At 51.3% G+C, this 22,817-nt stretch overlaps 1 protein-coding gene across 3 annotated transcripts in view; it reads left to right on the top strand.

Moving 5' to 3' along the window:
* Window positions 1-13,535: 13,535 nt before the first annotated feature.
* The window catches only part of LOC133361099 (zinc finger protein ZFP2-like), a 65,369-nt gene continuing 56,087 nt past the window's right edge, over window positions 13,536-22,817 (top strand). For 2 of the 3 annotated variants that reach the window (XM_061579925.1, XM_061579923.1), the window contains exon 1: window positions 13,536-14,230. The gene's annotated coding sequence lies outside the window, so the exon portion shown is untranslated. The remainder of the gene's footprint in view (window positions 14,231-22,817) is intronic. The other variant, XM_061579924.1, reaches the window with a different exon arrangement.

The raw sequence follows: 22,817 nt of genomic DNA, 5'->3' as shown, positions 1-22,817 counted from the left end.
TCTTTTGACGATTGTTGTTTTTATTTTACACGCTTTTATTTAACTCTTGTCTGTCGTTGTTGTTGTTGTCGTATCCTCAAATCTTGTAACTCAATTTTAACCCACTTCCCAATGTGGTATCGACTGCAAACTTGGTATACTTATGTCATACTGATGACAATACTGTATTCTATAAAAAATAAAAAAAAGTATTTTTAAACATTCATTTTTATATGATACTAGCGGAAGTACCCGGCTTTGCCCGGGTGAAAAATATATTTCTTAAAAACCTTACATATATATACACAGATACTAATGTATTGTCAAAGCCCGATGGGCTGTTTGTACATTTCTCCACCAACGAATATATAAGAGGCTTTCACAAGTCCAAAAAGTTGTAGAAAGTGTGGGGTAAATAGTTGATGTAAAAATGTTTCCGAAAATTGTGGTCTCCCCCCCCCCCCTCAAAAAATATCTTTACCCCTCGTAGGTATATATACTAACAACACCTAACATACAACAGAGGAAGTGGTATCTATTGACTCTGTAGTAGTATCTACTGACTGTACCGTAGTATCTACTGAGCCATGTGTAGCTACTGACTGTGTAGTAGTATTTAGTGACTGTAATAACTACTGACCATAGTAGTATTTACTGGGCCTACAGTAGTATCTACCGACTATATACTCGTAACGACTAACTGTATAGTATCTGCTGACTCTATAGTGTATTCACTGACTATAGTAGTAACTACAAAATCTATAGCAGTATCTACTCACTCTATAATAGTATCTACTGACTCTAGTAGCTACTCACCGTAGCAGTATGTACTGACTGTATAGTAGTATATACTGACTGTAGCAGTATTGACTGACTGTAGTGGTATATACTGACTGTTTTAGTATTTACTATAGCGGTATCTACCAACTCGATAGCAGTATCTACTATCACTACAGCAGTGTATACCGACTGAGGTCGTACCTGCTATCACTACAGCAGTGCATACTGCTGTGTTGGTACCTGCTATGATTACAGCAGTGCATACTGCTGTGTTGGTACCTGCTATGATTACAGCAGTGCATACTGCTGTGGTGGTATCTGCTATGAGAGGAGTACATATTGTGGTGGTGGTACCTGGTATGATAACAGCAGTGCATATTGACTGTACTCATCATTCACCCTCACCACTCACCACTCCCACTCACTATTCACCATTCACCCTCACAACTCACCCCTCACCAACCTCCCTCACCAACCTCTATCACCACTCACCCTCACCACTCACCCTCACCACTCGCCCTCACCACTCACCAATCACCACTCAACCTCACCACTCACTCTCACCACTCACCCTCACCACTCACCCTCACCACTCACCCTCACCACTCATCCTCACCAATCACACCCTCACCAATCACCAATCACCCGCACTGCTCACCCTCACCACTCACGCTCACCCTCACCACTCACCCCTCACTAATCACCACTCATAACCGCCACTCACCCTCACCACTCACCACTCACCCTCAACACTCACCCTCACCACTCACCGTCACCACTCACCCTCACTACTCACCACTCATCCTCACCAATCACACCCTCAACAATCACCACTCACCCTCACCACTCACCCTCACCACTCACTCTCACCACTCACCACTCACCCTCACAACAACCACTAACCCTCACCGCTCAGCACTCACCCTCACTACTCACCCTCACCACTCATCCTCACCAATCACACCCTCACCAATCACCACTCACCCTCACCACTTGCCACTCACCCTCACCACTCACCCTCACCATTCACCCTCACCACTCTCCCTCACCACTCACCAGTCACGCTCACCACTCACCCTCACTACTCACCACTCACCCTCAACACTCACCCTCACCTCTCACCACTCACCCTCACCACTCACCCTCACCACTCACCCTGACCACTCACCACTCATCCTCACCAATCACACCCTCACCAATCACCACTCACCCTCACTGCTCACCCTCACTGCTCACCCTCACCACTCACCCTCACCATTCACCACTCACGCTCACCCTCACCACACACCTCTCACTAATCACCACTCACAACCGCCACTCACCCTCACCACTCACCCCTCATCCTCACCAATCACACCCTCAACAATCACCAGTCACCCTCACCACTCACGCTCTACACTCTCCCTCACCACTCATGCTCACCACTAACCCTCACCACTCACCCTCACCACTCACTAATCACCTCTCACAACCGTCACTCACCCTCACCACTCACTCTTACCACTCACCCTCATCACTCACCCTCACCACTCACCCTCACAACAACCACTCACCCTCACTACTCATCCTCACCAATCGCACCCTCACCAATCACCACTCACCCTCACTGCTCACCCTCACCGCTCACCACTCAACCTCACCCTCACCACTCACGCTCACCCTCACCATTCACCCCTCACTAATCACCACTCACAACTGCCACTCACCCTCCCCACTCACCCTCACCACTCACCCTCACCAATCACCACTCACCCTCACCACTTACCCTCACCACTCACCCTCACCATTCACCCTCACCACTTTCCCTCACCACTCTCCCTCACCACTCACCCTCACCACTCACCAGTCACGCTCACCACACACCCTCATTACTCACCACTCACCCTCACCACTCACCCTCACCACTCACCCTGACCACTCACCACTCATCCTCACCAATCACACCCTCACCAATCACCACTCACCCTCACTGCTCACCCTCACCGCTCACCCTCACCACTCACCCTCACCACTCACGCTCACCCTCACCACTCACCCCTCACTAATCACCACTCACAACCGCCACTCACCCTCACCACTCACCACTCACCCTCACGACTCACCTCTCACTAATCACCACTAACCCTCACCACTCACCCTCACCACTCACTAATCACCTCTCACAACCGTCACTCACCCTCACCACTCACTCTTACCACTCACCCTCACCACTCACCCTCACAACAACCACTCACCCTCACTACTCACCCTCACTACTCATCCTCACCAATCACACCCTCACCAATCACCACTCACCCTCACTGCTCGCCACTCAACCTCACCACTCACGCTCACCCTCACTAATCACCACTAACAACCGCCACTTACCCTCCCCACTCACCCTCACCAATCACCACTCACCCTCACCACTTACCACTCACCCTCACCACTCACTACTCACCCTCACCACTCTCCCTCACCACTCTCCCTCACCACTCACCACTCTCCCTCACCACTCTCCCTCACCACTCTCCCTCACCAGTCACGCTCACCACTCACCACTCACGCTCACCACTCACCCTCACTACTCACCCTAACCACTCACCACTCACCCTCAACACTCACCCTCACCGCTCACCACTCACCCTCACCACTCACCCTGACCACTCACCACTCATCCTCATCAATCACACCCTCACCAATCACCACTCACCCTCATTGCTCACCCTCACCGCTCACCCTCACCACTCACCCTAACCACTCACGCTCACCCTCACCACTCACCCCTCACTAATCACCACTCACAACCGCCACTCACCCTCACCACTCACCACTCACCCTCACCACTCACCCTCACTACTCACCACTCATCCTCACCAATCACACCCTCAACAATCACCACTCACCCTCACCACTCACGCTCAACACTCACCCTCACCACTCATGCTCACCACTAACCCTCACCACTCACCCTCACCACTCACTAATCACCTCTCACAACCGCCACTCACCCTCCCCACTCACCCTCACCACTCACCCCTCACCACTCACCCATCACCACTCACCCCTCACCACTCACCCCTCACCCCTCACCCCTCACCACTCACCCCTCACCCCTCACCCCTCACCACTCACCCCTCACCACTCACCCCTCACCCCTCACCACTCACCCCTCACCCCTCACCCCTTACCCCTCACCACTCACCCCTCACCCCTCACCCATCACCACTCACCCCTCACCACTCACCCCTCACCACTCACCCCTCACCACTCACCCCTCACCCCTCACCCCTCACCACTCACCACTCACCCCTCACCCCTCACCACTCACCCCTCACCACTCACCCTCACCACTCACCACTCACCCTCACCCTCACCCTCACCACTCACCCCTCACCACTCACCCCTCACCCCTCACCACTCACCCCTCACCCCTCACCCATCACCACTCACCCCTCACCACTCACCCCTCACCACTCACCCCTCACCACTCACCCCTCACCACTCACCCCTCACCACTCACCCATCACCCCTCACCCCTCACCACTCACCCCTCACCACTCACCCCTCACCACTCACCCCTCACCACTCACCCCTCACCCCTCACCCCTCACCACTCACCACTCACCCCTCACCCCTCACCCCTCACCCCTCACCACTCACCCCTCACCACTCACCCCCTCACCACTCACCACTCACCCCTCACCCCTCACCACTCACCCCTCACCACTCACCCCTCACCACTCACCCCTCACCACTCACCACTCACCCCTCACCACTCACCACTCACCCCTCACCACTCACCCCTCACCACATGTTAAGCGCGATCCTAAAGGAATCTACAACCTTCGATTATTCCTTTGCGCGATTCAAAGAATCGATTCCTGGCGCATAGGAGGTTTCCATTTTTAATTACAGAGTTTTATTTTCATTGTTATGTTATGTTTGAAAGTTTTCAGGAGTTTTTAATTATATTTAGCCCCAGTCAACGCCGGATATTTCCCATTCGTAGCAGTTTATATCAACTCTATAACCAACTTTATTAAACGGAAATAAGGCGATTCTAAATGAATCTACAACCTTCGATTCCTTTTAGCGATTCAGAGAATCTATTCTTGGCGCGGTCGGGTTTATAATTTTAATTACACAGTTGTATTTTCATTGGTATGTTATGTTTTAAAGTTTTCAGAAGATTTTAAATGTATTTTTCCCCCGGGCAACGCTGGGTATATCGAGTTTATACCACAAAGTCGTCGCCTGACAGAGTTGCGTGTCGAGGCCTAGTACCGTGCAGAGCCTCCGGCCTCGCCTAGATTGCCCACCCGGCTGAGGGTGGGTACTGGGGCCCTTACGCCCCCCCCCCCCCCGCGCTACAATAATACTGTCTAATCGCTATAATTGTATTATCTACCGACCCTATAATAGTAATTGCACACATTGGGGTGGAAGGGGAGTGAAGAGGACGTGAAACTTTGATGAATTTACCTCAGAGTCGCGTGTTAATGCGTGCGCATATTTGTAACGGGAATTTAAAATGGCGTCCACCCCGCAGCGAAGTTGTTGCTACCCGTTGCCAGGGGCAACCGCCGTGGTCCGTGCCGGCCGGCAATATTAAATAAATAAATATATAATTATATAACTATATAAAGAGCAATCGCACTAAATCGATAATCGGTCCGATTTAAAGTTTAGAGACGAAAAATCGGAAATGCCTAAGTTTACCGCGGGCCGGGGGCGTGCCCACCTGCAAAATTTAATCTCGGCGAACCCCACGGTCCGAGAGCTAAATCCCCCGGAAGGGAGCGTACGCAGACGGACAAACAGACAGACAGACAGACAGATAGACAGACAGACAGACAGACAGACAAAAAATGAATTATATAGGTTAGATGTTTCGGCTTGGGTCTAATTGTCCACGCTCAACTGACGTTGGCTGTAAATCACCAGGGCCCCTTACGTTATGACAAGCCTCGGGACCACTTCCTGGAGTCGTGGAGTTCTTCCATTACTAGTGTAGAGGTGTTACGGGAAGGTGAACAAACACACCAGGGGTGGTTATGCCTGCACGCGGAAGGATGCTTACATCCACGTCCGCATCGGTTAGCCCTGGGGGGCTGAAACGGCGCTGTGATCCCCCACGGCCCCACCCCTCGGGGAGGGAGTTGCTATATAAGGCGGTGAGCCGGTGGGCTCGGGGTTCAGTGTTCAGCTTAAACCAGTGAAGAAAAAAGACCGGCTAGATAGGCCCTGGGACTCCCCTGGATCGCTGTCTTTCTAAGGACCGACCAGGGCAAGCCAGTGGCGTGGCCCCGAGAGCCCAGAGCCGATGCTCTTGTAAGAGCCGGTCTGGTGACTAAGGGTGCCGTGATCCCAGCTTGGCCAGAGCTGAGTCAGCTAGCCTACCCTAGCTCTCGAGTGGAGGACCTGGGAGTAGGCTAGCCGGGATAGAGATAGTGGGATCTCCCTGTTAGACGGGTGAAGGGGCCGATACCCCTTAGAGTGTTGTATACCTTGGCCTGTATTGAGTGAAACGTTTAATAAATAAGTGTGCCTCCGACTATGTCGTCCACGTCTCATTGAACCTACTACAACTGGAGTCAGAAGTGGTCTTCTAAAGATGGATACAAGATGGACGGCTCGTACCAAGGAACCTGGGGAGGAGGACACCTCGGCCGGATGGATGAGCCGAGTTTGCCGATACTGCAGCAGCCGGATGGGTGGGGACCGTCGGCTGACGGACTGCGGGTGGCTCACTCCCGCCTGGCGGAGCTACTCTACGCGGCAACCGCCATGCTGGAGGAAATCACTCGCCTGGGGGTTGGAGGAGCAGCGCGGGGCGACGTCGGACGACACGCAACGCCAGTTCCCGCCATTTAAACAGGGCTGGAGGTTGAATTTGCTGCCATCAGTACAGTGGGTGCCGAGGGCGGGGCCTGGGCACATCATGTGACCGACAGTCGCCGACCAGAAACCGCCACGTCATCAACAGCGGCCGACAGCGGCGAACGCCAATCAGCGGACAGCGCGTCACCAGCAGTGCGACCGCTGATGGCGTCCGCCGTTCCCGCCAAAACTGTACTGAATGGCGGGAACGGCGGTTGGCAATCTACGGTTGCGGAGTCCTCGTTTCAGCAGCGATTGCCGGTCCTCAAAGAGTTTGTGGCGGAAGACGGCGACTGGGGAGCGTTCCAAAGACAGTTCCTCGTCCACCAAGAAATGTCGCGATGGACGGACGACGAGGCGCTTACCGCGCTGCCGGCGACGCTGGACAGCGACGCTCTCGCCACTCTCACTACGGCGCCGAGATCGGCGCGTGCCACGCTGCAGGCGGCGCTTCAACTCCTGTCTGCAGTCTACGGACCACCTTCCGACTGCAGACAGCTGTTTTACGACCGTCAGCGGGGCGCCAAGGAATCGCCCCTGGCATACCGCACGACTCTCCTGGCCTTGGCGAAGATGGCTTTCCCGCGGATGGACGAGGAAGGGGTGAACGCTATGGTGGCTGAGAAGATATTGCTGTTGGCGGACGATTTGGACATCGTCGTCTTGGCGCAAGACGACAAGGAGATGTGTTCCCTGTGGGCCGCACGGCACATCCACACAAACTTGCTGTCCCAACGTCGCAAGGCCAGCAAGGCGGCAGCCAGGCATACCGTGGCTGCAACCACCCTCCCATCGGAAGAGGTCTGCGCTGTGGGTCGCCCGACAGAGTGGAGATGCGGGGGCCGGCCAGCTTGGGACGGGCCGAGCCACCAGGATCAACCCAAGCCGACTGGGGCGCTCACGCGGTGCTACAACTGTGGCCTCCGGGGCCATGTGGCTTCGGGAAGCCGGGCTCCTCGACAGCGCGGTGCGACACCTCGGCCGGACGACGCGCCTCTACCCAAGGCTCCGCAGCGAACTCCGGCAAGTCGTGGCACCCCACATGTTTGGCCTACGCACACACCTGTGACACACTCATGCACTGCAACGAACGGGGTTCGGAAATCGGATGTCGTTGCGTCGAAATGTGCCGCGATGGGGAGGGCGTTCCAACCGGGCCAGTGGTCTGATTTGGCTCACCGTGTTGTTGCCGCGTCGGCGGGGTCGTCGGTCGTTGTGGGGCATATTGATGGGGTTGAGGTGCGGGTCTTAGTTGATACGGGAGCATCGGCGACAATTGTGTCCAATATGATTTACAACATTCTCCCCGTTCAAAGCCGTCCTTTGCTCCCCGTTGATGTTCCATGTTATGCTACCAACGGGGACTCACTGGGCATTATCGGACAGATCCGCGCGCAAATTTGTATTGGTGACATAAAATTATCCGGGCCGGTGTTGGTCTCCTCCTCACTGGCAGTTCCGTGCTTGTTGGGGATGGACTTTTTGGCCAAAATGCCAATTCGAATATTGATCGACCAAGGTTGCATCGAACTCCCGTCGGGCCGACGTATGATGTTCTTGTCCTCTCCCGCTACTGTCCGTACGGCATTTGCGACAGTACAAGCGCTTGTTACAAGAACGGTACGCATACCGCTGGGGGCTCAGATGCTCATGCCTCTTAGGCTGCGTCGACCATTCGCTAAGGGGATTGGGGATAGGGGTGTTGTGTTCGGACCGTCTAGGGCCGGGGTCAATGGACCTGATTTGATAGCGGCCCAGACCAGGGAACGGGGATCCCTTCATCGCGGTCCTCAATGTTGGGTTGCAAATGGCTGTGGTTCCTCATGGGACAGTGCTTGCGCACGCAACGCCGGTACCTTGTGAGGAATCCGTCATTGGACATGTGAGCACCGCTCCTCCATCGCAACCACATGCGGACCGTGATGAGGGGTGGCTGGATGCGCTTTGTGCGGGATCATCGGACCTGTCCGACTCACAGCGTGATAAACTACGAACTCTTCTGCGCGATGTTTCCGATGTTTTTAGTCGACACAAATATGATATTGGCTGTACTAAACTGCTGCGACACCATATTGACACGGGTGACAGCGCGCCAATCCGTCAAAATCCTTTTCGGTTGAGTCCCGCCGAAAAGGATCATGTTAAATCGGCGGTAGACGACATGCTAGCTGCGGACATTATATCCCCTTCAACCAGCCCTTGGGGTGCACCCATCGTGTTAGTTAAAAAACACGACGGCTCCTTGCGGTTTTGTGTCGATTTTTGTCGGCTACACAATTTCTCGGGTAAACTTCTGCACGAGGTGTGCGAGCTCCTGGGTACGAAAAAAATCCGTACCTCCCCATATCATCCGCAAACTGACGGGATAGTGGAGCATCTGCATCGGACTATCACGTCCATGCTGTCTCATCAGGTGTCTGAATCCCAGACCGACTGGGACCTTCATATTCCGGGGGTTTTGGCGGCCTACAGAATGGCTGCTCATGCGGCGACCGGATTTTTGCCCTTCTTCCTAATGTACGGTCGTGAGGCTAACCCGCCTGTCGCGACTCAGCTGCGGATCTCCGCGCCGCATGCTAAATCCAAATTGGCCGACCATGTCAAATTCAACATCTCTAAATTGACAGGGGCGCGGGAGGCGGCCATCCAAAATTCAGACCGTCGCCAGAAGGCGAATGAAAGGCTCAAGCTGGGCCGGGTGCATGTGCTCCAGTCGAAACCGGGTGAAAAAGCGTGGTTGCACTGTCCCCAAGTTCCGCTGGCGACCTCGTCCAAGCTGTTGCGGCCGTGGCGGGGGCCCGTGGAAGTGATGCAGGTCTTGCGGCCACAATGTGTACGTATCCGGTGGGGGAAGCGTCGGTGGTTCGTGCACCCCTCCAGGTTGAAACCGTTCGTTGCGCCCCATGTTTCTACTCCACACACACATGGCCAAACATGTAAGGGGTCCACCGACTTCCGGAGTCCGACTTCGCTGCATTCGCCTGATTTGCCACCGACTTTTCCGCTTCCAGGTGCACCGGGATTGACGTGCTCGCGACTGCCAACCCCTCCCGGGGGGGTCGGGGGTCGCTCGTCGGCGAAGCCAGACACTCTCGCACCCGAACTATTGACACCCACCGCCGGGCCGGCCGGGGCTGCCCCTTGTGACTGTCCCGCTGCAAGAACGCGTGCCAAAACACGCAGACTTTTGTGAGGTCGGCCTCTCATGCAGCCCTTGCTGGGGTCGCGGGGTGGGGGACCTGGAAATTGTACATATGTTGGTTTCTTACGGGATGGGGTATTTATTGGGGGGAGTACGTCGGGTTATTTTTCTCTCTCTCCGTAGTGTTGTTGTTGTTACTGTTGTTGTTGTTATTGTTGTTATTTACGCGGGGCACACACGGGTTTGGGGGGGATGCATCTTTATTGTGAATTTTTTTGCAGCCGGGACGGCTGCGGGCTGTACGGGGGGGGGGGGGGGGGGGGTGATTTAGGGGTGTTACGGGAAAGCGAACAAACACACCAGGGGTGGTTATGCCTGCACGCGGAAGGATGCTTATATCCACGTCCACATCGGTTAGCCCTGGGGGGCTGAAACGGCGCTGTGATCCCGCACGGCCCCACCCCTCAGGGAGGGAGTTGCTATATAAGGCGGTGAGCCGGTGGGCTCGGGGTTCAGTGTTTAGCTTAAACCAGTGAAGAAAGAAGACCGGCTAGATAGGCCCTGGGACTCCCCTGAATCGCTGTCCTTCTAAGGACCGACCAGGACAAGCCAGTGGCGTGGCTCCGAGAGCCCAGAGCCGATGCTCTTGTAGGAGCCGGTCTGGTGACTAAGGGTGCCGTGATCCTAGCTTGGCCAGAGCTGGGTCAGCTAGCCTCCCCTAGCTCTCGAGTGAAGGACCTGGGAGTAGGCTAGCCGGGATAGAGATAGTGGGATTTCCCTGTTAGACGGGTGAAGGGGCCGATACCACTTCAAGTGTTGTATACCTTGGCCTGTATTGAGTGAAACATTTAATAAATAAGTGTGCCTCCGACTACGTCGTCCACGTCTCATTGAACCTACTATACACTAGTACGGTACATTTCATTAAAGCGTGTTTTAAGCACATACATTTTTAAATATTACTTATTTAGATGTTGACGATGCTGATGTTTATCTGCCTCCGTCTTGCCGTCCCTGCGCGTCTCCCGCTCACACCAGCAGCACCTTCAACGTGTGAGAGTTGGTGAAGTTGTTGTTGATGATTGTTGTTGTGAATTATACTGGTAGGAACCTCCTGCTTACACCAGCCCACATGGGATTATTGTGTCCATCCGTCGTGCAGGGAGGGGCTGGGTGGGGAGGGTGGGGAGGGGAGGGGCTGGTCACCCTGTGGTGCCCTTATAAAACTCAACGTTTAACCTACTCACGCCGGCTTGTGCCGCCCTCACAGTCGGCCATATTTGCGGAATACACCACGCCGCCGTTGACCCTGGCCATTGACCGAGCAACCCAACGTTCCTACCAGCTCCCTCCGCAGCAGGAATGTGTTTGTTGATTGTTGTTGATGTTGTTGATTGTTGTGGATGATGATTGTTGTTGTTGACAACGATGCTGGGTGTCTCTGGCTTGCCTCTGCGCGTCGTCTCCCACTCACACCACCACCACCATCACGTGTGGCAGTTGCAGGACTGGTGATTGTTGTTGATTGTTGTGGTTGATGATTGTTGTGGTTGATGATTGTTGTGGTTGATTATTGTTGTTGACAATGATGCTGGTGGTGCCTCCGTCTCACCTCTTGCAAGTCTCCCACTCACACCACCACCACCACCACCACTAACCACAACCAACCATCACCACCCACCACCACCACTAACCACCACTAACCACCACCACTAACCACCACTAACCAACACCACTAACCACCACGAACAACCACCACTAACCACCACCACCAACCACCACCACCACTAACCACCACCACCACCACTAACCACCACTAACCACCACCACCCACCACTAACTACCACCACCACTAACTACCGCCACCACCACTAACCACCACCACCACCCACCACCACCACTAACCACCACTAACCACCACCGCCCACCACTAACTACCACCACCACTAACTACCGCCACCACCACTAACCACCACCACCACCCACCACCACCACTAACCACCACTAACCACCACCGCCCACCACTAACTACCACCACCACTAACTACCGCCACCACCACTAACCACCACCACCACCCACCACCACCACTAACCACCACTAACCACCACCGCCCACCACTAACTACCACCACCACTAACTACCGCCACCACCACTAACCACCACCACCACCCACCACCACCACTAACCACCACTAACCACCACCGCCCACCACTAACTACCACCACCACTAACTACCGCCACCACCACTAACCACCACCACCACCCACCACCACCACTAACCACCACTAACCACCACTAACCACCACCGCCCACCACTAACTACCACCACCACCACTAACCACGTCACCACCACCGTCACCACCACCAACCACAATACCACTAACCACTACCGCTAATTACCACCAACCACCACCACCGTCACCACCACCGTCACCACCACCACCACCAACCACCCCTACCGTCACCACCAACCATCACGAACCACCACCACCGTCACTATAACCACCACTACTGTCACCACCACCAAAAACAACCACCACCAGCCACCACCACCGTCACCACCACCACCAGCCACCACCACCGTCACTAACTTACCACCAACCACAATCACGTCACTACCACCAGTTGCATGCCTGGTGATCGTTGTTGATGATTGTTAAGTTTTGTTGTTGGTGTTGATTGTTGTGGTTGAAAATTGTTGTTGACGATGATGCTGGTTGGTGCCTCCGTCTAACCTCTTGCATGCATCACACCACCACCACCACCACCACTAACCACCACCACTAACCACCGCCACCACTAACCACCACCACAACCAACCACCACCACTAACCGCCACCACCACTAACCACCGCCACCACCACTAACCACCACCAACCACCACCAACCACCACCAACAACCACCACCACCACTAACCACCACTAACCACCATACAACCATAAGCACCAACCACCACCACCAACCACCACCAACAACCACCACCATCACTAACCACCACTAACCACCATACAACCATCAGCACCAACCACCACCAACCACCACCACCACTAACAGCCACCACCACTAACAGCCACCACCACTAACAACCACCACCCACCACCACCACTAACCACCACCACTAACCACCACCACACCCACCACTAACAACCACCACTAACTACCACCAATCATCACCACCAACCACCACTAACCACCACTAACCACCACTAACAACCACTAACTACCACCAACCATCACCACCAACCACCACTAACCACCACTAACAACCACCACTAACCACCACCACACCCACCACTAACAACCACCACCACACCCACCACTAACAACCACCACTAACCACAACCAACCATCACCACCACTAACAGCCACCACACCCACCACTAACAACCACCACCACCACCAACCACCACCACCAACCACCACCAGCACCACCACCACCACCACCACTAACCACCACCACCACTAACCACCACCACCACAACCACCACCACCATCACCACCACCACTAACCACCACCACAACCATCACCACCACCACCACTAACCACCACCACCACAACCACCACAACCATCACCACCACCACCGCCACTAACCACCACCACCACAACCACCACAACCACCACCACTAACCACCACCACCACAACCACCACCACCATCACCACCACCACTAACCACCACCACAACCATCACCACCACCACCACCACTAACCACCACCACCACAACCACCACCACCGTGAGCGGTCACGTGAGTGGCGACGTCACCGTTTCCCGCAGCCTTTTGTTCCGCCCGCCCGCCCGCGCTGTCGCCCGAACGGCGGCCACTGCCGCCACCACCGCCGCCTCCTCCTCCTCGTCCCTCCTCCTCCTCCCTTCCTTCCTTCCTTCACGGGGGCGGGGGGAGGCAATCAGAGACCGAAGAAGCCATCGCGAAGAGAGAGCGAGAGGCGAGAGAGAGAGAGAAGGGGACGGCTCCCTCCCACCCCCCTCACCACCTCCTCTACCCATCGCTGGTGGCCGCTCTTTCGCCATTGTTACTCACCACCGCCACTAGCGCCGCTCGCCCTCATGGAGGGCGCTTTATACCGCTGTTGTTTCGCTGTGGAGACCTCTCCTCTCGCGTCAATCGACAACAGCCTCCACTAAACTCGTCCCCACACGCAGCTCGCTGCAGCAGCCGGCGTCGAGGCGTTAGACGGAGTCTGGGTGCAGCAGGGAGGCGATTCGGGGCTGGCCGAGTGGCCGAGTGTTGGGCAAATTTGTAAAACGCGGGAGTTGAACGCGCGACTGAGGCGGATCTTGGCTCGTTGAGATCGTGGTGGTGGTGGTGGGGGGCTTTGTTTTATTTCTCTGCTTTGCTGCGTTTGGAAAGGCTGAGGAATACAACATCTCCGTGACACGAAGAGGAGGAGGAGGAGGGGAGAGGCCGTTCGCAGTCCGCCTTGGGGCCGACTCGCCCCGACTCGGTAAGTCGGCGGAAAGGGGCCCCCCAGTGGGGCTCTGAGGGGTCTAGTTTGATACATTTTTGTGCTTTAAAGCGCCGCAGTTAAAGCGGCGGCGGCTTTGTAAAGTGAAGATTGATTGAAAGCGGCGTCTTAATGAGACGCAGCGCCCCCCCCCCATCCCGTTCTTCGCTGTCAGTTTCTAATTTCCAGCATCACCACCACGGCCGCCGATGTAAAGAGGCGCTCGTAGTTCCATTTAAACGTTGATACCCCCCCCCCCCCCACTCAATATATACGCACAGAATCAGCGAGGAACGAGTAGGGGAATTAAAATATAAAACGATTACAACAACACGCACAGAGAGAAATTAAACCTCGAGGTCGAGGCCTCGACCTCGCCTAGCTCCCCGCGCCCGGGCTCGCGCTCGCCCGGCGGGTGGCGTTCTAGGCAAGAAGGGGGGGCGCGCGGAGTCGACGGGCCTAGGCCTTGTGGTTGACACAAAACGCCGAATATACAAAGGCCACATCTGTCGATAGAACGCGACCTTCCCCCTCCCCTCGTCATTTTAAAACGTGTAGAGTTGTGTGTTTTGTTCGTCTCCCACGTCGCCGGGGGTTCGCTGCGCCGTTGCGTTCTGTGTCGAATTTTTCCGATCGCGTTAAACTGGCGGGACCGCTCGCCTGGATTGGGCCCAGGAGGCTTCGCTGGCGCTGACGGCGCCGAGTGGAAAATTTTAATTTAATTCCTCCACGAAATTGTGTTTTTATTCGAGGTTTTTTTCTCTCTTTCTTTACAAGACTAAACTCCCTGCACCTTAATTTGTATCAATCGACCACTTCGGGGCGTCGTTCACTCTTTTCGGTGTTTTATTTTTTTGCAAAAGCAGCGCGCCACGGGCTAATATATGCTCATAAATACTTGTAATATACTTACACAAATGTATAATACAGCTTGTTCTTTAGGTTATATCGCATAAATAATGTATATACTGTAGGTTTAAATGCAACCTCCTCACCTTACATTACCTCACTCATGGGCCCGACATGTGAATACATACTCGTAATATACGTAACTTATGTTATTTTTTAGGTTGGAATCGCGTAAATATAAATGTGTCGTTGAACCCGCCACCACCCAACAGCCAATCCGTGAGGGGTTTGTCACGTCAACAAAACATTACAATTCGTTACGAGTAGAGCAGCAGCACTTTGATGTGTTAGAGATCAAATCCACAGACACAGTACAGCACATTGCTGTGTTAGAGATCAAATCCACAGACATAGTACAGCACATTGATGTGTTAGAGATTAAATCCACAGACACAGTACAGCACATTGATGTGTTAGAGATCAAATCCACAGACACAGTACAGCACATTGATGTGTTAGAGATCAAATCCACAGACACAGTACAGCACATTGATGTGTTAGAGATCAAATCCACAAACACAGTACAGCACATTGATGTGTTAGAGATCAAATCCACAGACACAGTACAGCACATTGCTGTGTTAGAGATCAAATCCACAACACAGTACAGCACATTGCTGTGTTAGAGATCAAATCCACACACATAGTACAGCACATTGATGTGTTAGAGATCAAATCCACAGACACAGTACAGCACATTGATGTGTTAGAGATCAAATCCACAACACAGTACAGCACATTGCTGTGTTAGAGATCAAATCCACAGACATAGTACAGCACATTGATGTGTTAGAGATCAAATCCACAACATAGTACAGCACATTGCTGTGTTAGAGATCAAATCCACAGACACAGTACAGCACATTGATGTGTTAGAGATCAAATCCACAACATAGTACAGCACATTGCTGTGTTAGAGATCAAATCCACAACACAGTACAGCACATTGCTGTGTTAGAGATCAAATCCACAACACAGTACAGCACATTGATGTGTTAGAGATCAAATCCACAACACAGTACAGCACATTGCTGTGTTAGAGATCAAATCCACAAACACAGTACAGCACATTGCTGTGTTAGAGATCAAATCCACAACACAGTACAGCACATTGATGTGTTAGAGATCAAATCCACAACACAGTACAGCACATTGCTGTGTTAGAGATCAAATCCACAACACAGTACAGCACATTGATGTGTTAGAGATCAAATCCACAGACATAGTACAGCACATTGCTGTGTTAGAGATAAAATCCACAACACAGTACAGCACATTGCTGTGTTAGAGATCAAATCCACAACACAGTACAGCACATTGATGTGTTAGAGATCAAATCCACAAACACAGTACAGCACATTGATGTGTTAGAGATCAAATCCACAACATAGTACAGCACATTGCTGTGTTAGAGATCAAATCCACAACACAGTACAGCACATTGCTGTGTTAGAGATCAAATCCACAACACAGTACAGCACATTGCTGTGTTAGAGATCAAATCCACAACACAGTACAGCACATTGCTGTGTTAGAGATCAAATCCACAGACACAGTACAGCACATTGATGTGCTAGAGATCAAATCCACAGACACAGTACAGCACATTGCTGTGTTAGAGATCAAATCCACAAACACAGTACAGCACATTGTTGTGTTAGAGATCAAATCCACAAACACAGTACAGCACATTGTTGTGTTAGAGATCAAATCCACAAACACAGTACAGCACATTGCTGTGTTAGAGATCAAATCCACAGACACAGTACAGCACATTGATGTGTTAGAGATCAAATCCACAGACACAGTACAGCACATTGCTGTGTTAGAGATCAAATCCACAAACACAGTACAGCACATTGTTGTGTTAGAGATCAAATCCACAACACAGTACAGCACATTGCTGTGTTAGAGATCAAATCCACAGACACAGTACAGCACATTGATGTGTTAGAGATCAAATCCACAGACACAGTACAGCACATTGTTGTGTTAGAGATCAAATCCACAAACACAGTACAGCACATTGTTGTGTTAGAGATCAAATCCTCAAACACAGTACAGCACATTGTTGTGTTAGAGATCAAATCCACAAACACAGTACAGCACATTGTTGTGTTAGAGATCAAATCCACAACACAGTACAGCACATTGATGTGTTAGAGATCAAATCCACAAACACAGTACAGCACATTGTTGTGTTAGAGATCAAATCCACAAACACAGTACAGCACATTGTTGTGTTAGAGATCAAATCCACAGACACAGTACAGCACATTGTTGTGTTAGAGATCAAATCCACAACACAGTACAGCACATTGATGTGTTAGAGATCAAATCCACAACACAGTACAGCACTTTGCTGTGCTAGAGATCAAATCCACAGACACAGTACAGCACATTGATGTGTTAGAGATCAAATCCACAACATAGTACAGCACTTTGCTGTGTTAGAGATCAAATCCACAAACACAGTACAGCACATTGATGTGTTAGAGATCAAATCCACAGACACAGTACAGCACATTGTTGTGTTAGAGATCAAATCCACAACATAGTACAGTACATTGATGTGTTAGAGATCAAATCCACAAACACAGTACAGCACATTGCTGTGTTAGAGATCAAATCCACAGACACAGTACAGCACATTGATGTGTTAGAGATCAAATCCACAAACACAGTACAGCACATTGATGTGTTAGAGATCAAATCCACAGACACAGTACAGCACATTGCTGTGTTAGAGATCAAATCCACAGACACAGTACAGCACATTGCTGTGTTAGAGATTAAATCCACAGACACAGTACAGCACATTGCTGTGTTAGAGATCAAATCCACAGACACAGTACAGCACATTGATGTGTTAGAGATCAAATCCACAAACACAGTACAGCACATTGATGTGTTAGAGATCAAATCCACAGACACAGTACAGCACATTGCTGTTAGAGATCAAATCCACAGACACAGTACAGCACATTGCTGTGTTAGAGATTAAATCCACAGACACAGTACAGCACATTGATGTGTTAGAGAGCAAATCCACAGACACAGTACAACACATTGATGTGTTAGAGATTAAATCCACAACACAGTACAGCACATTGCTGTGTTAGAGATCAAATCCACAGACACAGTACAGCGCATTGATGTGTTAGAGATCAAATCCACAACATAGTACAACACATTGCTGTGTTAGAGATCAAATCCACAGACACAGTACAGCACATTGCTGTGTTAGAGATCAAATCCACAACATAGTACAGCACATCGGTGTGTTGGAGAGCAAAGCTGATGCTAGTTGTGATTACTGGTGAAATGTCGTGCTCTGTAAATGTTGTGGATTTGCACTCTCCAACACGCTGACGTTGTTTTGTACTAATAACGAATCGGCGTGTTCTGTTTACTTGACGAAACTTTACAGATTGTCTGTCGGGTGTTGGTGGCGGGTTTCACGACACATTTATATTTACGTGATCTAACCCAAAAAAAAACAATATTATGATTCATATACAACTCCGCGTAGGCCTTTTGTACACGATAGTTGGTGTAGAAGTTATCGCTGCGCTACAAACCTGGCCACCTGGGTTCGATTCCCGCTCACGGCCACCAACACCACCAGGCAACGATTGATCTGAACCCGTCCTGGCGCCTACTCCGCTGGGTCCACTCGGCCTCAAATAAGTAGCGGTGGTGGTGTAGTGTAGTAAACATCCCCGCTGGGGAGAGACAAAGACGACCGGGCGTGGTGCTGGCCACCCACCCCCTCGTGTGCCACAGTGTGCCGCTCTTTATAGGAGCCGCTACTCGATGACAGCACTTGCCCCAAGTCTGTTAGAGGCTACACGGGGGAGCTTTATCTTTGGTGTTTACTAAATGTGTGCGTACAGGCAGTCCTCTACTTACGATGACGACCCCATCGTAAGTCGAAGATGGCCTCGCCTACCCAGGAGTCTTAAAGAATGGTGACAATTTAGCAAAGCAGAGCAATTTTCAGTAGCGTACTGTATAAACGATATACTGTATTTATTTATTAATTACAATACTGTATTGCACAGTAAAATGTAAGTTAAAAAAACCAAGGTCAATTCTTAGCCTACCTATATGAACTGCAATTTAATAGAAAGTTTTTTTTTTAAGAAACACTCCTATCTGCTATAAAAACTTTTAACATGCATTGAACGTATCGTATCGTGGTAACCCTAAAATGTAATCGCTAAAGCTACGTATCACACATGCATTGAACGTATCGTAACGCATCATCTTGTACTGTACTCACCAAGATTCGTACGCTGCTGCGTTTGCCTGCCACGCGAAATGTAAAATATTTGACAATTTTGTCGTATCGCCATCGTAAGATCGAAATATCGAAAGTCGGATCATCGTAACTCGGGGACTGTCTGTATATTGCTCTGCTGCTGCTGGTGTGTGTATGTGTGTGTGTACTGTGTGTGTGTCTGTGTGTGTCTGTGTGTGTGTGTCTGTGTGTGTGTGTCTGTGTGTGTGTGTCTGTGTGTGTGTGTACTGTGTGTGTGTGTCTGTGTGTGTGTGTCTGTGTGTGTGTACTGTGTGTGTGTGTCTGTGTGTGTCTGTGTGTGTGTCTGTGTGTGTGTACTGTGTGTGTGTGTCTGTGTGTGTCTGTGTGTGTCTGTGTGTGTACTGTGTGTGTGTGTCTGTGTGTGTGTCTGTGTGTGTGTCTGTGTGTGTGTCTGTGTGTGTGTACTGTGTGTGTGTACTGTGTGTGTGTGTCTGTGTGTGTGTCTGTGTGTGTGTCTGTGTGTGTGTCTGTGTGTGCCTCGTTGTGTATTGGCAGACCGTGCCAAGAAGTCAACAATTGACTCTGCGTGTGAGTGAATTTAGATTAAATGTGTTGCTGTTGCTCTTCGAGAATTTAACGTTACTCTTGTACCGCTTGCCTGCTGACAATGCGTTTTTCGTACCGGCTCCATGCGGAGGGGGGGGGGGGGTTGCGTGTCTTGTCCCCTGGGATTCTGAAACTGCAATTGTAAATACGCCACGCGCAATGTCAACACGCCGAGCATACGCCGCTACATTGCGAGGTTCCTTTTAAAATGCTGCATGCGGTATTAGTTTACACAGTGCCAGGCGAATGTTACCAGTTTCCCCCACGAAAAAATGTTTGCTCAGCCTTTGCAATATATGCCCGGCCCTCTGCGCACTCGTGATGGACTGGACTCGCAGTAAGAGCGCGCAACATCAAATGTTCTCACGACAAATGTTGTGTATGCGGCGCTGCTAACAAATGCATACCAGTGCATGGGGAGCGGTGGCGCAGCGGTTAACGCCGCGCTGCGCCACGAACCCCGACCCGAGTTCGATTCCCGCTCACGGCCAACGCCGGTGACAGATTATCTGAACTGGTCCTGAGCTTTGTAGCGCGTCGGATTGCGCCAGTATGAACCAATATTCGTATTCTGACAGGAGTTACGGTGCCAAGTGCGGTGTGTAGTAAACATCGCCACGGGGGAGACAAAGGCAGCCGGGCGTGGTGCTGGCCACCCACCCCCTCGTGTGCCGTGGCGGCCTTCATAGGTGCTGCTGCTGCTACTCGCTAACAGCACTTAGCCCCGACAGTCTGTTACAGGCTACACTGGGGATCGTTGTCGAACTCCCACAGTTATATACACACACACACACGTGTTCGTGTACACACACACATACACAAAACATAAATCCCTCCCCCCCCATATTAGCCTTACACTGTAGGGACAAGTGCTGTTAGCGAGCACCTATTAAGGTCATAACATCACACAGATATTACGGAGTATGGTCAGCCCTATCCTTGGCAGCATATGCACACACCGTTTTATAGGAGTTGATGAGTTCATCATTGGTGTTATGGTAGAGAGAGCGCACCGTAGGAATATGAAATTTCCACTGTCGACTCGAGATCTGCGAGAGGGGATGAGTGCTGCTTCACTCGAGTTTGAGCAAAAAGAACGCCGTTGCCTCTTGACTGCGGTGTTCCGTCTACGGAGTGAGTCTGCACCACATGACGTTTCCAGAACCTCGCTTGTCGTGAAAGCCGTTTGCAGCGATAAAATCAGAAAATTATCCCTCTCAACAAAATGCAAAGAAGAGTGCAGAGGTGCGTGCTTGGAAGGATATTGACAGACTGGATCACGTCCTATTACTGTTTTTAATATTTTTATTTGACCAGTTAAGGCCCACTGAGCCTAATAGCTCTTTTTCATAAGTGTCCTGGCTATCACAAATGATAGCTTAACGATATGGCCTCTGGTGTGGAAGTTTCTATCAGTCCAACACTCTGAATTCATGTTTCTAAACGTGAAGGGAGAAAAATCCATGTGACCACGAGGAGAGACACCGCAAACTCCAAAATATACAGGCATCGAGGTTGGGAATAAACCCACAACCTCCTGAATTCCAGGCGAGGCAGTTAACATATCACCATAGATTAGGGAACAGATTAATCCTTTCCGATGACGTGAATGGGAATAGTACTTCATCGGAATAGAATAGGAATAAAAACTGAATTTAGCTCACTTCGCCGGTACGGAAGCTCCCACAAGGCCATGCGGGAGGGCGCTACTACTACTACCACCACAACTAATACCACTACTACTACCACCACACTATACCACTACTACTACCACATACTACTACCACCATAACTAATACCACTACTACTACCACCATAACTAATACCACTACTACTACCACCATAACTAATACCACTACTACTACCAACTAATACCACTACTACTACCACCATAACTAATACCACTACTACTACCACCATAACTAATACCACTACTACTACCACCATAACTAATACCACTACTACTACCACCATAACTAATACCACTACTACTACCACCATAACTAATACCACTACTACTACCACCACAACTAATACCACTACTACTACCACCACAACTAATACCACTACTACTACCACCACAACTAATACCACTACTACTACCACCACAACTAATACCACTACTACTACCACCACAACTAATACCACTACTACCACCACAACTAATACCACTACTACTACGCCTCTAAATAAAATTAACGCCCAAGCCGCTCGCATGTTCCGAGATTCAGCGGGTGAACCGGGGACGCACACATCCACCCTGAAACTTGCAGCAGACGTCAAACGTCTCAGACACGGAAGAGGGTCAAAGACGCGATATATTTACGAGCAAAAGTTAGCGGCCTTGTGCAGGACAATTCGTCCACGGTCTGGAGGGACAGTGCGCCGGCACTCGAGACTAACCCCGGAGTGGCAGCCAAGGGTGGGAGCGCTTCCCGGAGGATGTCCACCTTGGAGATGGGGAGCGGGATGTCCCCACTCGGCAGGTTCCAGATTCCGTAGCGCAGCGCGACTAACCGCTGCCCCACCACTCCTCCGCCCCAGTTGTACGTACAATGCACTATATGGGTGGAGGTTTTCCTTGGCACGAGTGACTCTTAACGCATTTTATCGAGCGCCTTAAGGCGCTTTACAGAGAATTAACAACGGTACAACAACAGTGTGTGTGTGAATGTAACGGTGGAGGTGAGGTGAACGAAATAGATGAAACAATGGGAGGGGGGGGGGGGGGTGCAAATCTGTGATGATGCGTGAATTTGGTGAAAATTGAAATTGATGACGGTAAATGATGATGAATGGATTGAATGA

Source organism: Lethenteron reissneri, chromosome 71 (genome assembly GCF_015708825.2).
Source record: "Lethenteron reissneri isolate LAM-NWPU_2019-01 chromosome 71, ASM1570882v1, whole genome shotgun sequence".
Classification (NCBI taxonomy): Eukaryota; Metazoa; Chordata; class Hyperoartia; order Petromyzontiformes; family Petromyzontidae; genus Lethenteron; species Lethenteron reissneri.
This window is presented reverse-complemented; position numbering and strand designations above follow the sequence as displayed.